Raw genomic sequence first — 19,727 nt, forward strand, 5'->3', positions numbered from 1 at the left:
ATTAGATTAAAAAAAAGAGTTAAAACTCTTCAACTGTCACTACCTTTTGACATCTCAGTTTAAAGAAAGATCTACAAGTAAAACAGTTCTCTCAACTAAGTCATTTAATTCACAAAGAATATTCTGTCCTTTGAAATATTATACAACTGGAAATAATATTAAATCTTGTCCAGATGATGAGTCCCACATAACCAGTCTCCTCAAAAGAAACCAGTTAACTGAATATAACTTGGCATTTTTCTCAATCTTATTGAGAATGGCAGGCTGGTGCAAAAGAGAGGAAGTGGGCAACACAAACATACTAATATTTCTAGTACTAACAAGGGCATAAAGGCAAAATGAATATTTAAATTGCTATTTATATTCCCATTCTCAAGGAACCAGCATTAGTGTGAGTTTGTCTGGAAAAAAAGATTATATGTAATTAACTTTGAGTTTATCATGTGGTAAGTTTTCAGCACAGCAACTGGATACTGGTTAGCTTAATTCCCAATAAGTGATTACCTTTTTGAGGGAAAGCAGCAGCAATGCAAGTTTAACTTGTGTCACAATGTAACAATTTATCTTCATAAATAAATAAAAAATCTTTCCTGGAAAGTTGTAAGTGGCTCCTTTGGAATCCGCACACTTCACTGGACTCCATGCATTTTAAAAAATAATGTTTATATGAAGGACCAGAATCAGGAGAACAGCTGCAGTCCAGCAAGTAAACTTTTTTTAAAATGAAAATAAAGGCCCATCAATTGTCTCAATAGCAAAAATAGCTCTTAAAACTGCACTAAAATACAAATCCTCTTACTGACAGAATAAAACATCATACATCAACTCCACTACCTATAAAGTACTAAATATGTTCAGACAAGAAGGTTTAACCTTTCATTCAAAAGTGGCTAGTCATTCTATCCAAAGTCCAATGATGCCTGTGTTAGTAAACAATTTAAAAGCAACTTTAAAAATAGGATCTGAAATCTATAATTACAGGGGTGATTGATTAGTTGATTACACTATGTTCATATGCACAAGTCCATTTTCTGGATATATGATTTTGAAGAAGGCATTCTGAAAAACACATAATGCCCCCTGGTGCATCATAAAAGAAAAAGAATGCAACTTGTGTGTCATCAAAGGGCTTCCCACAACACTTAAATGCCCGGTTTGATTAATGGTCTCCTGAAAATGCTCACTTTATTGTTTAATTACCAAAAGTGTAAATGATCAATTACTTTCTCTTCACCAATGCCTCCAGTATCTGCTCACTGAATACTTCACAATCCAGCCAGCAAGAGAGATGACAAAATCTTAAGCATCAAATGCCTGCAACATTACTACCTGATTTAAAAAAAAAAAAAAAGGAAGTGTTTCAATCATCCCAGAAGAGCTGATCAATTTGGGTGGCAGATATGCACCAACAAAAATGGTTATTTGTGGGCACTAGTTAAGAATCTGCAATCCACTAAACTGATACAAAAAGTATTAAAATACACTGCTTTGGAATGCTGAACTCAGTGCTGCCTTAAAAGGCAAGTGACACTCTATAGCATTATTCGCTTTCTCTTAATTTCTCATTTTGCACAACTCCTTAAAAACAAATCAAGTAAAATTGTGATCAACTTCCAGATTCAACCCAAGTTTAATCTGTTCTATTACAGATTACGATTTGGTACATACATGTATAAGATTAAAATGTCTACAGTAGTACATAATTTTTAGCTGTACTGTTAAATTTTGTTTTGTTTATTTACCTTTACTGAATAGCTAATTTGGGGCAAAGAATATCTTCATTAAAAAGATGATAGGCCTCAAATATGCTCCAATGACATCCAATGAACCTTCTAGTCAAGTCAGAGAAACCTAGGTTTGACACCCATATTTCTTTATGCAGTAAGCAGGAAGAAGCTTTTCAAATTTACTTTCTGTATCACAAACAACAACAAAGGAGGGCACAGGCACAAAGCCTTAACAGGACCACTTTTAGAACAGGCAATAAAAACTAAGCTAACAGGGTCAATAACCTCAGTGAAAAGCAAATCTGCTTGTTAGGAAGATAGTTGTTAAAAATAAAACAGGACGCTTCTCTTGTAAGATCCAGAACTACTACTATTTTATAAATAAAGTAAACATTTTACATAGTAGGGGGTTGTGTTGACATGGAGAATTTTATTGGTATAACCATAGAAATTTAAATTCGCAACCTATCTTGTATTGGTAGAACTTCCCTGTGTAGACAAACCTCTAGGACTAAGATTTTCAAAGACACTTCAGGGATTTGGAGGACCAATTTCCACTAAGATTAATAGGAACTGTGCATCCGAATCTCGTAGGTAATTTGGAAAGTCTCAGCCTAAATATATTGACAAATATTCTGTCTTTTTCCAGGAGAAGGGAAAAGAAAAGTTATAGAATAACTGATTTAAAAGGTAGTTAGATCCTATGAGGTCCTCCAACAACACCAGGGTTAAAGAAACAATGATGATGCAGTATAATTTTATATTTATAAAAGAGATATCCCATCTCCTAGAGCTGGAAGGGACCTTGAAAGGTCATTGAGTCCAGCCCCCTGCCTTCACTAGCAGGACCAAGTACTGATTTTTTTCCCAGATCCCCAAGTGGCCCCCCTCAAGGATTGAACTCACAACCCTGAGTTTAGCAGGCCAATGCTCAAACCACTGAGCTATCCCTCCCCCTAATTCTGAAGACCTCAGGAGTCCTTGCACCTTTAAGAATCTACCTGTCAGAAGAAAAGTTGTAAGAAAAGAAAAAAAGAAAAGAAAAAACAAACAAATACAAAAAGATAGGTAGATACCTACAGGAAAATGTTGAAATTGAGAGAAAAGACATTGATCCTTCTAAAATTAGGCTAACACGGGTGAGTGATATTTTACATTCTCTTGCCTTGGAACAATTGTTTACAATGTTCTGAATCTTTCATCCTCAGCTGCAGTAGATTAAATGGATTGCTATCTACTAAATACCCACCATATATTTAAAAATAAGATTATACTTTTAATACCAGTCTAATTTTTGCAGTTGATGCCATTCATTGCTTAGTGTCTCTTTGTTCAGCTTGAAAAATGAGACAAGGCTGGCCAATTTCCTCTCCAGATGCTAGCAAGATGCTGTAATGTTTGGGTACCAAGTACTGCAGGAGAATTAGTTTAATAAAAACTTGCCTTCACTCACTTTGTTAGTATTGGGCCAGTCCATTCCAGGCAGAGTCCCACTGTCTTACATCTTACTTTTCCTGCCATGAACAAAGACCGTAGGATTTGGTTCACTAGGTTTTAATAGAGAGAGAAACAAATCCTGAATTGTGGGCCTAAACTATCTGGCATTATCTTTTAAAGCCCACTTTCACTACCATGCAATATTGCCTTTCATTTTCAGTTTGATAAGGGCTTGATTTGTTAGATGGCAGAAGATTTTGGCATCTTGAAACTTAACAGGGGCAGGGGGGAAGCACACCAATGAGCCCAATCTGAGAGTACAAATCAATTTACCCACTGCTAAATACTCAAATCTAGGATGATAACAATTGTTCATAAGAGCTGCACAAAGCTGCTTATGTTCACAAGCCAGTGATTAGGGAATCAAAACAGTGCATCAGCTCATTTCCATTCCACAACACACACATGCAGAACACCCTCGTATTCCACCATTCAGAACAAAATCCTGCTTTTCTGCAGGAAAGCGGAGATCAAACTACTAAATTAAAGCATTCCTCACCCTGTTTCAGTTCCAGCAGAACCTTATGATTTCTTTACAAGTCTGTCCTTTGCTTCTCCACGTTCCTAGCCCTAAGAGAAAATCTACACTGATCACACCTAGCACTACAGAAAAATTCTCTATGGCTTATAACTCATGTTTGTGAACTGATTTTAACATATGGTTCAAGTGAACAGATTGTTTCGTAGTTTTCATACCAACCTAATAACCCAGGGTTCCCAACATCTGTTATTGATTTATATTATAATTACATATTTATTTTCCATCATGCTAGCTGACCTTTTATATATCGGTTATTTGATCTTGAATACCATTTTGCAGCAACCATGGGACTTCTGTTGTTTCCCATGTGTATGAAAATTATTTATTGTGCACTTCTTAGCAGTTCTCTGCTGCTCCACTGTTAGCCTAGACTCCAGTTCACCTATTTATAGAAATAATTAACTAGTCTTTTTTCTCTTCACTGAATAAAACCATGAATATTGAGTTCTGCCATCAATACTTTAGCATTTATAGAATGTTAGAACAGTTTCATAGTTAGAAGTTACAGTGGCTCTTCCACAAAAATAAGAAGACACCGACTGAAGGGGTTTCAAAGTGGATGGGGAGTAGAGGGAAAGGAGAGGTATCAATATTTAATCTTCTGCTTAAAATTTATAAATCGAAGCCTAGTCAGGGGGGCACAACTTGGCAGCTGCTTTCATTTTTATATTTTTACTCTGTGATTCCACATATTCCTTTTGCATTATGTATTATAGTACATATTTTTAAATCTTAGAAACTAGTCTCTTATAAACCCCCTTATGCTTTCATAATTGAAAAATATTTAACATTTTACAGGTTAGGAAACATTCAATTTCATCTTTCAGCATGAAAGATGAAATTTAGAAACAAAGTTGATGGTAATATGCTGGTTTTTCCCCTTTTAACGTATACCTTCTTTGCTCTCAGTTCTTTGGGCACACTGAACACGCATTACATCCTCAAACCTGCAAACACTATGTACACATTCTTAATTTTCAGCACATGAAAATCTCATTGCTTTAAAGTGGACAAAAAAGATCAGGCCTTTCCACAGATACCATACAAAAGAAGCTAGCTGGCAAGGCCTGCTGGAAACACATAACAGTGTAGACTGAAGCAGCTACCTTGCTTGCCTAATCATTTAAGTCACACACTCAAATTCTAGCTATTAATGTTTCCCTCTGTTGGTGGGAAGGAACTACAGTTAACCACTTGGGAAGGATATAATTGAAGACAGCAATGATGCAGCTCTTACAATGCATAATTTTATGTTTTCAGAGCAGATACTGGGGAAAATACAATCAAATGTAAGACTAGACCCTCTTCAAGGCAAATAGTCCAAGGGTTTTACCAAGATTTCAAATCACGCATGAGTGGTCAGTTTCCCACTGGCATACCCAAATGAAACACCACTGACTTCATATCTGTGTCCCTTTATGCCAGTGGTGAATTTGGCCCACAGGATTAGCCTCCAAGAGGATCATTCACACTTACTGCATTTAATTTCTTACACAGTTAAATGAGAAAGATCACACAGTGACTAACAGGTCCCAAAAATCTGTGGCAAAGATCCCTGATTTTTGTACTGCTCTTTTGGCAGATTAGAAATTCTGCAGCAGCTTAAGCTAAATTCTAAAATGAACATTGTGCAAATTAAATATGAAAAGGAATAATGCAATCCTGGAACATTATATTTTTCACTCCTCCCATAAGTTTTCAGTGAGTTGCAAGTTTCTTGATTGACAAACTTGTAGCTGAACTGCAGTATTGGGAAGGAAGGTGGAAGTTTTGGTAGCTGAACAGAGGAGCGATCAGGCTTTTGACAATAAATACCAGCCAAGAGAGAGTTTGGAATTGTAGTATAAACACATTCAGTAAAAATATCCAGCTAAACTATTAGCAATTAAATAGCTATCTTTAAATGTCAACATTACCAATAGGTTTCAGAGTCATCACTACACAGATAAACGGGGAAATTTATGCCTCTCTTACAGCTAGTGTTTCAAGCTATTTGCAGACTCAAGGAGACGACTGCATTGATTTTCACTGTTCACATATGGACGTTCTTCTCATAGTCATAAAGGTTGCATTTTTTTTTTAATGGAAAGCTTTGATTATGGAGAATTATGCACCAAGAAGCGGATCCTGCTGCTGTAGAATTACAGAATATCTGCAGCCCTGGTTTTAGTTTTTCATTAATAAGTTACAAAACGCAAGAAGATCTGATTCCATGCATTCTACCTGCCAACACAGCAGTCTAAGCTTCTCCAGTAAATCTAGACATTTTGTCTCTCAATTTGCTTCTCCCTTCACTGGCTAAGACCCTCTCCAAATCAAAAAAAGAAACCCTAACCCACACAACCTGCCTAGTATCCATTATTAAAAAGGTAAACAGATGTTTATTCAAAACAACATCATTGTTTGTAAAGCATATAGAAACTGTATCAGCAGAGAATGGATGTCATTTATTTAGATCGCTTTAGTATGAACCATAAAGCATAACAATGAAAGGCATTCAAGCACAGCAAAACTTGTTAATGGATTTTGATAACAGCAGAAAGGCATCCACTGCATTCATTATTACTGTCGCAACATATTTCACAGTTAATACTAAGCAGATCAAGTTGAATACAATCATACTAAGCACCCCATTTTGACACATTATTTATCTAAGCATACAATTTCTCTGACACACTGTTTATGTTATATAAATGACCATTATGGCAAGAATTTGCAGGTTCACTGTAATAGAAACTATCTTGTTTTAATCCAGCCATCTATTTTCAATGTTCTTTCACCCCCTTCATGTTTTGAAGTGGGCCCACATTTTCCAGTCTTCTGTAGAATATTTTTCAGAACATGCCATTAATGTTAACAAGTAGTTTCGTCACATCAAGGTAAGGACTAAGTCAACAGAAACACTGACAGTTACCATTATACTACAGCGTGTTTTTAAAATTTACCACCATTTACCTACCCCACATTAGAAAGAATCATTAGATAGCCCTGCTTGTTCTTGTCAGAGAGACCCTGTCCCAATCTAGTATCTTGCATTTTACTCTCATGCAAATATTAGCAAATTAATAGCGTGACCCACTACTGTGTATGCAACAAATATTTAACTAACATGCCAACATAACTTTATTCTCGTCAATTTAACCACTGATGAACCTTTTAGGAACATAATTTTCTAGGAAGTAACTGGTAATACAGGCTAAACCCAGTGCAAGTTTAATTAAAATACGGTACTATATATAGCAGCCTGCTTACCAATTCTTTCACGCTAAAAAAAAGTGAGAGCTCCTATTATTAATGGCTTTGTTAATCTGGCAAATTGGAGAGCACAGTAATGAGCTGAAGCAGCATTCAACAGACCATTTCACACAGAAAAATTAGTTTCCACAAATTATCATTTGCGTTGGTTGAAGCCTCAGACCCAATTTAAGTTAACTGAAATGTTTATACAGAGTTATGCGTTCCTCTATTTAAAAGGAAATCCAGCACAAAACAGCTCACTATTACAGGCTACCATGAGATTAGACACAAGAAAGCAATTTTCCGTCCCAAAAATGCAGAAGATGTACCACTTGGTTGTCATATATAAAATCACCAGTTTGTTTGTAAGCTAAGAACCCTAATTCACTGGATGCAAAAAAGCAGCATTTACTATTTTTAAACACACCTCATCTAATCATTTAAACTTTTCCAGTCTTATCATCAAAGCTGTGAACCTTATACACTAAAAAAGGATTTATCAATCGCAAGGCAGAGTAGAAGCACAAATGTTCCTTTTAACCCATGTTGGCTTTTTAAAAGTTTTTTTTCTTTAGATACTTAAGCTCTCCAAAACCCTCTGGAATGGTCATCAAATAGGAAAACTGAACAAAAAAGAGCTTTAAAAAAAATCTACTGCCCATTCAATACTCCCTCCCCACCTATTTTTAAAACAGAAACTTAGAAATGTTTCAAAAATGCAAAAAAACTCCAGCGAAAGGAAAAAGAGTTTCCTTGTCGTGGCCATTCCATAGGCTGTAAAAGCTGTTCTAATTGAAAAATAAATACCGAAGCATTGTCACCAATCAGTGACTGGGTTAGGCCTGCACAGCGATGACTAGACAGTTAAGGTACATGAATAAAATATTTAACAAGCCATAAAGTACAGAACCCACAGCAAACATGGCTCATTTGGACAGCAGGAATAAGGGGCTTGTAGCTACCCATGGGCTTTTCCTCAGTGTATCCCACCTCCCATGAGCGACTAGGTCCCAATTACAGGACTATATCATGGGGAGCAGATTTAAAAATAAAAACCCGGACACACAAATAAATTATGTATACTCCTGGACCATCTGGTCCCAACACCTTCCCGCCCCCATCAAGGAAGCCTTATCATCAGTGGCCAGTGACATCAGTAGTTTCTACTAGGGCTTTTAAACCTAAGGGCATATCTCCATACAAGTTGTACTGTTTTAACTATACTGGCACAACACTAGTGTGGATGCAGTCACATTGGAAGGGAGACACTTTATATTGGTATAGTCATTTCCATACACAAAGTGAAAAAACAAACTCATATATGGTAAAGTTTTGTCTATGTAACCACCTCCACAGTGGGAGAGTGGAGGAGGTATATAGTTATTCCATTTTATTAAAAAAAGTAACGCCGCTAACAGAAATAAATTATACTGGCACAAAAACTGTGTTTAGACAAGGTCTAACTTTGAAATCAGTCTCTCCTGAATTCAACTGGGCTGCTTTGCACCAGTCAGTCATTTAAAGGCCCTATGGAAAACTCAAAGTCTTCTTTTTATTTCAGAAGTGGTGAAACTGTTTAAAACAATAAGTGTTCTAACCAAACTAGAAGGATTTTAAACTGGCCTTCAGGGAGCTAAACATGTCCCTTTTTGAACGCACCTTATTTTATGGGAAAAGAGCAAGAGAAACAATATTGTAGAGATTTAGCAAAAGAAGTGGATAGGTCCATCGCTGGCTACTAGCCAAGATGGTCAGGGTTGAAAACCCATGCTTTGGGTGTCCCTAAGCCTCTGTCAGATGCTGGGACTGAACAACAGGAGATGGATTACTTGTTCTGTTCATTCCCTCGGAAGCATCTGGCATTGGCCACTGTCAGAAGGCAGAAGAATAGGCCCTTCTTATCTTATGTAAAAAAAAAAAAAAGGGGGGGGGGTAATAGTTCTTTCCATGTGAGAACAGAAAAGGTTCTCAGATGAGGACAGAGAACACACATACCTCTTCTGTCAACATAACTGCCAGCATAGATTCAAATCTGCATGGGGATGTCATGTCAGTCAAGGGTGTGTCTTCCCCCCACCAAATGCCGGTCTATACACCAACCTCCAAACACACCATTATATACCAGAAACGTGAGTACGCTTCCCAGACAGCATTAGGGTTTCATTCTTGTTCTTGCACTTCATTCTTTAAAAAAACAAGGATCAAGGGGGAAAACATAGCATATTTGACTGTGATCATATATCAAGCTATCACATGCTTCAAACATATAACAATGAGGATTCAGAGGAAGGAAGGGATACCCAAGGTACAGAAAAAGCCCTGAGTAGTTATGGTCACACCGCTACAGGCAAGTATACATGAAGAGCACTTTGCCAGTATAGTGTATCAATATAGTTATACTGACATACTATACTGGCAAAGCTCTCCTAGAGTGGATGCAGCTTTTACCAGCAATTTGCCAGTTTAGCTTATTCCAGTCTTCCCACCCGCCTGAAGACAACAAGCTACATTGGTAAAAGCTTAGCTTTGCTGGTAAAACTGAATATTAGCTAGCACAGCTGTTCGGTCAGGGATCATACCTTGTCACACCCCTAACCAACACAGCTACAGATAAGTACTATTTTGAATAGTTCAAAAGATTTCGTGCGTCAACCTGCCTTCTCCCTCCCATTCCCAATACACACACAAAAGTGAGCTGCCTTGCAATACACAGTACAAATGAAGATATGCCTTTCAAGATCAAGTCTGTTATCCTGCCTCTCCGGCAGCAGCCAACACCTGATGCTTCAAAGGAAGACAAGTCTCACAATGCATGGTGCAAGGTGTACAGTATATGCTATTTTGGCTGGTGTGTCACCACTGCCATCTACTGACTAGCATGTCAGCAATTGTGTGCCATAAGCCCCAATACTGCTAGAGGTACAGGAGATTCTCCTTTAGCTACAGTGATACTGACCTGGGCTCTTGAGCAGAAGGAGCCAAGTTCAAAACCCATTTACAACTATGAAATCCTCATTTGCCACAGGCCATGGTAAAGCAGCAACCCAAGTACTTCTAGGGGCTGGTCCACACTAACCCCCCACTTTGAACTAAGATACGCAACTTAAGCTACGTTATTCACGTAGCTGAAGTCGAACTATCTTAGTTCGAACTTACTGCGAGTCCACACGCGGCAGGCAGGCTCCCCCGTCGACTCCGTGTACTCCTCTCGCGGAGCAGGAGTACCGGCGTCGACAGCAAGCACTTCCGGGATCGATTTATCACGTCTAGACAAGACGCGATAAATCGATCCCAGAAGATTGACTGCTTACTACCGGACCTGGAGGTAAGTATAGACGTACCCTTGATGAAGTAAAATACCTTTCTGTCCATGATGTGTTGATGCATACATCACAAACATCCAAAATAAACAGATTATTATAACTATTCCAATATTGGATGGGGGAATTCTTTCATGAACATTAAAGTGATCAAATGCCCTGAAGCAAGTCTATACCTGTATATTCAGCAAGGAAAGAGATTTCAGATTCAAAATTCTTAAGAGATAAAAGAAAACCAACCAGCAAGTAAAGAGCCTTTACAAAAATATGAAAGTTACCTTGACTGGATCCTGATAAAAGATGAAGTTTTCACTGAAACTTTGAGCAAAGAAATTCTGGAATCAGAGTTTATCACCACCAGTGGAGACCAGGCAAACAGTTTCATATAAAGATGAAAAAGCAGGAACTGAAAGGAAACTTTGTGTATTTAGGCCAAAGTTAACTTTTCATAACACAATGGGTTTCTAAATCCAGATTGTCAAGTCCAACATTCTTCTCGACGGACACTCAAAAAGACATGTGTATGACTATATAGGACCCATATCTACCAAAACTTAATTCACCCCCAACAGCCCCCCACACACACACACAGACACCCTCTACAGATTAATGTCTCTTCCACTGCCAAATACTTGACCTTCCTTCCAAATCAGAGCAGACACTGTCTGCTTCTCTCCTACCAGCTAACTGTCTTAGTTGCTTCTGGCATCAGAGACCTTAAACTGCATGTGCACAAGAACAGAAGTTGATCCTGTCCCTCATACAGGAAACCAGATACTCATAAGATCTAGAAATACTATCTAGTACCTCCAATGTGCATTTTCAAGAGCCATTTATCTTCCCTATATCACCATCACACAGTACTGTGGAAGGCATTGAGCCAGAAGTAAAACAAATGCTTCCATGCCTTTTCTTCAGAGCTATAACAAATTATGTTCTATAAACTGAAGTTACAGAATTGCCATTGTATATTCACATAACTATGTGCAATTTTTTCTCCCAGTGACTTCCAAGTGCAAAACAACAGCATATGGTTATGTTTAGATATGTTCACTAAGTTGTCTATACAGATCTTCATCAAGTACCAGATGTCAATCAATATATACATACATATTACTAATAGGCAAGGATGACTGCACCAATATCTGTCCGAACACCTGAGCAATAAAGATGGTTGCAACGTTTTCAGGAAGAAGAAAAAATTAAAACTGCAAAAAACCATGCAAGGTGCCCCACCTTATGGCAGCTTTCAAAACTATATATTCTAGATATTGTACTGTAGCTACATTAACGATGGGTCAGGCTCCCAGCTCTTTAATTCTTTTGAGGTGTTCAATTACCCGGCAACTCCCCAAGATGCCACAGCCTTTTTAGTGCCCTTTTCCCACTAAGTATTCTCTCTCAAATCTGAAATGCTTAACAAGACTGAACACCGCAGAAGCTTCAAAGAAGCAGGGGTCTGTTTTGATACTGGTCATTTTAAAAGAATCATTACACTGAACAGCACAGACAACCCTTGAAGCCCACCTTGATGGCAGCTGTATCAAAGGTCTAAATTCATGGGCAATCATAAGTCACTATATAGCAGGCATAACAACAGCATGTAGTGCTCTGCAAGTACTTTCAAGCTTTAACATTTCTTGCCTCCACAGTCTTTTGAAATACAAGACTTTTTTTTTTTTTTTGAGGTTATAAGAGAGACAGTCCACATTATGGATGACTGGCAGCCAATGTGTTATTTCTGAAAGAAGTGTAAACAGCTGCAGAACTTAAGAACTGTAGGTACAGGGGTGTGAAGAAGCAGATGAGAGCAAGCAATCTCTTAAAGGGATGTGGAAGAGATGCCACATGGACCTTTACAGGAAACAATATTGTTCTGAAAACTGAAAATCTCTGGGCAAAGTGCTCCAATTATGATACACAGAAAAAATGCTCAAAAGGATAAGGTATTGAGCATCCCAACTTGGGTACTGTTCTTACAGCTGTCTCCCCTTCCCTGTGCCCTCAATCCCATCAATAGAAAACCTACCCAGATTTGGTGAGTGAAATCCAACATATTTTTCCAGTGCTGGAGGTTTTTACGAAATACAGCAGTTCTTTATCCCTGAAGTTGATATTTATGGATAAACATCCTAAATACAGAGGACATATATAGCATATATGTTGCCTAAGACATGAGCATCTATTCATTCATGACTATGAAGATACAGTAGAAATCCCAAAGTGTACAGAGATTGCCACAAAAAAGGGCAAAAAAACCACACACACCACAGAAACACACCAGGAGAAAACTGAAGGCTTCCAAGAATAGCAACAGAAAGACCAAGGACCAGTACCTCCTACGGCTGGCTTTACATCAGTTGTGATACAATCAAAGGAATATTAAGGAATGTAAACGATTGCTGGGCTTAATGTAGTCATTCTCCTGGATATCATTTTCACGTTATGCTTCCTCAGTTACAAGTAATTTGTTGTGTTATATTTGAGGTTAAAGTTTTGTGCAGATTTCTCAAGAGGCCAGTTGAGTTTAAATGGATTATAGCTGATGTTGACTGTATGCAGTAAAAGAGAAGGGCATATGTGTTGACTTATCAGCTGTCTTCACAGGATTCCTATTACTTCCCTCCCAGGGTTTTGTTTGTTCCAACTGTAAGGAACTTGGTGTATGAAGGATAAGCAGTTAAAAGATTAAACAAGCAATTAAATATCTGAGTACCTATTGTAAAATTACATTCAAGAGATATATGTACACTTACACACACATAATGTTGACTGAGCTCTTCAAGAAAGACTAATATTCACAACAATTTGCCACACCATACTATATCAAGGAAAACGAAAACAGAGATTCAGTCGACTTTGGATCAACCCTAGGTGTCCACTGCAAGAGAACGCATGTTTGTACAAGTGGATTAAAGTGGGCACCGGGGGATGCAAGAAGGGTTGTGACCCAACAGGAACAATAACTTTTAGGGAACTTGTCAGACAGGTTTCTTCATTTTCTAGGAGCCTAAGCATTCCAAAATAAGACAGGCAGAATAAAAGCACAACCAAAATATAACAGAATTCAATCCTACCCACAGTGAGAGAGGGGAGAAGAGAGCATAGGAAAAAGGTAAATGATAGGGACTGCACTATGAGGCTTGTATGAACAAAAAAAAAAATTCAGCAGTCACCAAGGGATAAGGCTCAAACAGGTCACCAGAAAGAGAGACCTCTGCAGGTAAGAGGGAAGCCCCGCATTCAAGTTGCTAAGTTTTAAGCCTGGTAGCATTCTGTGCACTCATGCTGTGAAGAACCTGTTGACCTGGACTCCAGTACCGTTCTCCCTCTACCTCAAAGAGCTGAATGAACAGAAAATTGAATTAAAAAGCACAGAAAAGGACATTTAAATGAAAACTACAAATCAAAGCAACACGAAACTTTACAGCAAAGAAGAGAAAATATCAGACAGGAAAAGGAACAGTAACAAAAAAAGATACGTCAAAGAGGCTAAAGAAAAGACACTTTAATTTAAATGAAAGGGATGAGTACAACAAATACCTGTGAAAAACAAATCCCAATGTGACAGGGAAAAAATGGTTGCTAAGAAATAGGGGGGGAAATTAAAATAAATTAAAATTTAATATACAAGGAAAGAGGAGGGACTGAATCATGTTTGGGATTGGTAACTGGCTACAAAACATTCATTTCTAAGACTGGGATTTTTAAAGGAACCTAAGGGACTTAAGGAACCACTTCCTATTATCTTTTAATGGCATTTAAATGCATAACTCCTATGCTCCTTTGGAAAACTCAGCCTAAACTGCAGACTAAGTCCTGGTCTACACTAGAAAATTGAGTTGGCTTAACTACTTTTCTCAGGGGTGTGAAAAATCCACACCCTGAATGGCATAGTTAAACCAACCTAATGCCCAGTGTAGACAACACTAGGTTGACCTAGCTACCCCTTCTTGGGGAGGTAGATTACCTACGTCGACGGGAAAACCTCTCCCATCCGCATAGGTAACGTTCACACCAAAGTGCTGCAGGGGTGCTGCTGTAGCATTTTTAGTGGGGACCATGCAACAGAAACCCAACCTCCATTCACACAAGGAACCATCTTCAATGGATTTCAAATAGAATTAAGAATCAGTGTTTAAATTTACAGACAGGCACAGAGTACGCTTCCTGCATGCCAAGTATATGCCTCTTCTACCCAAGCCTCACCTCCAGAACCCTGTAAGACTGCAAGCTTCTTCCCATTCCCACTGGACTACACAGTGCATTAAGGAATCATATTTAAAAGTCTTAAATTCAGTTCCTACTAAACCAGTTTCTAACACGGTCTGGCCAGAAAGCAAGAACAAGAACAGTCTAAAAAAACCAAGCAAACAAATTCCACATGCCTTTTCTAAGATCACTGATTATGTACAACTGCATTTCTCTCTACATAGGAACGGCCATACTGGGTCAGACCAGAGATCCATCTAGCCCACTATCCTGTCTTCCATCAGTGGCCTATGACAGATGCTTCAGAAGGAATGAACAGAACAGGTAATCATCAAGTGATCCATCCCCTGTCACCCATTCCCAGCTTCTGGCAAACAGAGGCTAGGGAGACCATCCCTGTCCATCCAGGCTAATAATCCTAATCTTATTGAGGAAAATGGAAAGGAGCATAAATTCTGGCAAATGAAGTGTAAAAATATATTATATAATTATATAAAATATATTACAATCTAACTTGGAATCCGCATTCAACATTTACATCTTCAAGTAAACAAGGCTGAAGGGCAAAAACCTGATCCCATTAACGTTAATATGACCAGGATTTGGCATTAAAAAAAGGATTTGTTTGAAATATTAATTTTGTGACTAAATAAAACAAAGTAAGGAATCTGCATGGTAACCATTTTCCACAGAACAATTTTAATCACAGAAAGTGTAGTATATAATGAAAGGAAGTCAAAATGTATAAATACGTCCAGCTGGGAGCCCAACTGACAGATTCTGCTACTGCAAAGCCAACAGGCACATATTTGAAATTAAACAAAAGCAGACAAACCAGAAATTAAAAGGTTAAAGTAATTCACGAAAAGGTTACAGGCAAACTCAACAGGAAAGCAAACTTAGTTAAAAAAATTCTCAAAAATTCATAGAAGAGGTACTAGAAGTTCAGAAATAAAATTTAGGAGACTTCTGCAAATATATTTATAGAAGTGGAAAAAGATACAAGTTCCTGGGACGGTATTTCCTCCACACGCAATTGAAAAACAAGATTATTGCCGTTCTACACAATTCAAAGATCCAGGTGCTTTCCAGAACTGCCATTTTGAAAGGGTTGTATGCGGTGCTAACTACTTATCCTAAACTATCTGTTCAATCCTGTATTTAGCAGTGCCTTTCCCAGACCTGAGGAAGAGCTTCGTGTAGCTCGAAAGCGCCTCTCTCGTATCAACAGAAATTGGTTCAATAAAAGATATTACCTCACCCACTTTGTCTCTCTAATTTCCAAAGGGGTCACATCTAGTCTGGTATAACCACATAACACTGTACTAGCTTTTTATGTCGTAAGGTCTAAAACAATGAATTACTTACACAACCTCCGAAAAACATGGCAAAAAACTGTCAAGATTACAGTTCAAAATCAACTGGGGGAGAGGGGGGGGAAGAGAACGACACTAGTCTTGCTAGATAAAGACATGGCATTTATTATTATTAATAAAGATGCCTCATTCTTGGACAGCAGCAGACATCACAAGTCTCATGCAACTGATGACTTTTCAAGCATGTGACATCCTAAAATTATGTATTATAGTGCATTTTTTGTTAATCTAGACAAGCCAGTGGACTTTCAAAGAAGATAAAATGAATTAAGAATAAAGTGAAGCTTTTTATGTGGTAATGCCCCTCACTTAATGTGGTTGTGGTGGGTATTCACCACAAAAGTGTGTGAATAACGCTACACTAAATTCTGCAGTTCACTTTTAAAATGATATCACAAATGAGATATATGCAATCTTGATAGAAAGGGGAGGATAGCTGCAGTAGGGTGTATAAATATAAAACAAAGGGGGCATGAACTCAAGCTAAGAAAAAGGTTATTAGAGGGAGCATAGGTGGAATTTAATTGGAAAGAGATTAGTTAACATTTGGAGAAAAAACTGCCAAGGAGCAGAAGGAATAATTAGTATGTATGAAGAAAAGTTGACAATTAAAAGGTAAAAAATATGATGGAGTACAAAAGCTAGCTGAAGAGGGGAAAGATCTCCTTTCATCCTAAAGTTTTCTGTACTCCAAATCATGTAATACCATTTTGAAGTTAAAGAGGGTGTCCCCTACAGCTTTATTTGTTTGATGTGGAATTCTATACCATGGCCCTAAAGCAAACATGCTGTGGGGCTCACATACCAAGTGTTCTTTATGAATTAGAAGCAAATCTGCACTCTGTCATGCTCAGCCACCATGAATTTTTACTGGGAGTAATTCCTTGGAGAAATACAGCCCTTAAAGCACCTTAAATCTCTGAAGCACTGTCACTTTCCTCCTTCAGAGTTTTTTTCATATTAACATGCATGAATGGATAAAAACGCCTATATCAGGGGAAAGGGGGACAAGACATTCTGGTATCAGTACCATGTATCCTGGACCCTGTGGCTCCCAGTGTTACTAGGCTGAATCACAGATGTACTTTAAAAAAAAAAATCCTTAAACACTCATATAAATGTTTTATATCTTTAATATTCTGTAAAATAATGAACAAGCCTCTGCCTCACCAACCCACCCTCGCTTTAATAGTGATTAGTACCAGCCCTATTTTAAAGATGTGGATACTGGGGAACAGATTTGCTGTGCCTTGCCCAAGTTTAGAAAGCAAGACAGTGAAAGAGTAGGGTTCTATACTCAAATCCTGGCTCCCAGTACTGTATTCAGTCCACTGAGCCATGCTGCTTTGACCCTGATGCAACAAAGCATTTAAGATGATGTTAAAAAAAAAAATGTGAACAGAGTTTGAGCATAGAAGTTTCTGGTTATCAGGGAATAACATACAGATTATCGAGGGTGCAAAGTTTGGCTTAAGATCAGGTGGCATGAGGAATACATAATCTGCAATATCCCCGATTGGGGGGTAAAAGGTTGATGGGTCAAACTACAGACATTGAGATATGAGGGTATGAAGTTCATAGAGTGATTGTGTTCAGGTGTGGAGTATAATGAGTGGATATGATGATGAGGATGGATTGACCCTCATTTGGTGAGATTTAATGTTTAGGGAGTTTATGGTTCCAGTTCATATGATCCAACTTTCTCGTAGTGGGAGAACGATGTCACTCTGGCTCACGCCCCCTGGTACTGTCGGTGGCCGGTGATGTGCTCGATGTAGATGTCCCTGGACCATCGGATGGCATCTGAGACCATGAGGCGCCGCATGAGACGTGACTACACAATGGGACTACCCATATGCTTGAAGTTAAGGACATGCATAAGTGCTTTAGTAGACTATATGCCCTGTCTAGGTTGGTATATTTCTTATCGCCCCATCGTTGCATGACCACAGGACCAGCTCTGCTAACGGTAGCCATAGTGGAAGCACTAATGCTGTCAACAGACAGCACCCTTTCATCAGAGAGAGACACTAGGGTAGATGGACTCTGACTGTTTTAACCACCATGTTGTCTAACGCAGCAACTCGGAGTAGGTCTAGACAACATGGTGGTTAAAACATTAGAAGTCTGTCTACTCTAGTGCTCCCAGAAGTAAACATGTAAAGATGGAATGTTTTTGGTTAGAGTTTTTTTGTTTGTTTTTTAAAGATACTAGCTCAGACAAAATTATAGAATGTGTTGACCTATATCCTTCATTTATGGTTTCAAACAAGGCAGAGATATACAGATGTATGTGAGTTCTGACTGTAATGGGGAAGGGAGATTCTGATTCTGCGACCAGGGCATACAAGTAACACCTAAAAGGCTCTTGTGAAGCCCCAGTTAACTCAATGGGGCAGCAGTTCACCCACACAAGTCTGATTGTAGGCTTAATATTTAATGTCTGCATAAGCAAGATATATTTATCACTTTGGATGGCAAGACTACATGGTGCTTTGGGATCAAATTTAAAATTAAGACATTTAATCGACATTCAACTTATCTAAACAATTTAACCTTGATTCTTTCCACCTTATACGTAAATCAAGTTTGATACAGACAAAGGAAAATAACGCCTTGAAGACAATCCAAACTATTTGAGAGAGCAATGTCAATTAAAAAAATTTAATCATTTCTGTCTGAAGTCTTTTGCTTACTATTTTTACAGGGAACACTCAGCAGCAATATACAAGTAAGTAACAAGAGGTAGAACTTTTCAGTTTGTTTACTTTCTGCAATTGACAGCACTTTGTATATAGTCAGTTTCATGGTTCCCACAGTATAGTCAGTCAGGCCCTGAACCTAAAATGAGACCCTCATGCCCACATGAATGCTACCTGACATCAAATTAGGAGTCCATACAACTACCAGGAGCCACCCACCTGGATCTAACTGCAGGATCAGAGCCTTAGGCCATGTCTACATTACAAAGTTAAGTCAACTTCATGTAAGTCGACATCAAGCCACTGATGTAAGCAAGTCGATCTTGTGTGTCCACACTACGCTCATTGTGTAGGAGTGCATCCTCACTAGCAGGGCTTGCATCAACACATGGAGCACTGCACTGTGGGTAGCTATTCCACAGCACACATAGCCTAGTGGAATTTCGGGTTGGGCTTGCAATGCCTTATGGGACCAAAACATTGGGAATATGGCGTTAGCCTCCCACGATGCAGTTACCTCCCTCCCTGAAATCAACAGCAAACAAACCAAGCCTTTTTCGCAAGCCTGGGTTGCCCACGCGGATACCATAGCACAACAAGCATGGACCCCGCTCAGCTGTACACTCTTGTGGTGAGCATTACAAACACCTCACGCCTTATCCTGCAGTATTAACACAGCTGATACAGGAGCCACCGCCCGGAACAGTGTGATGCCACACAAGCAACTCTGCTGGAAGACATATAGCTGAGCAATTCGCAGTTGCTGGCGACAGCCACGCATCACCTTGACACGGCCGACAAGCAGTAGCTGCAGAACTTTCGAATGCGTAAGGCCACTTTCCAGGAATTGTGTGAAGAGCTTTCCCCAGCCCTGGAGCCCTGCAATACTAAAATGAGAGCTGCTCTGACAGTGGAGAAGCGAGTGGTGATAGCTCTGTGGAAGCCCGCAATGCCAGACTGCTATCGGTCAGTGGAGCATCAATTTGGAGTGGGTAAATCTACCATGGAATTTGTTGTGATCCAAGTTTGCAGGGCCACCAACAGACTTCTGTTAAAAAGGGTAGCAACTCTGGGCAATGTGCAGGACATAGTGGATGGTTTTGCAATGATGGGGT

The sequence above is a fragment of the Chrysemys picta genome, chromosome 21 (assembly GCF_011386835.1).
Source record: "Chrysemys picta bellii isolate R12L10 chromosome 21, ASM1138683v2, whole genome shotgun sequence".
Lineage (NCBI taxonomy): Eukaryota > Metazoa > Chordata > Testudines > Emydidae > Chrysemys > Chrysemys picta.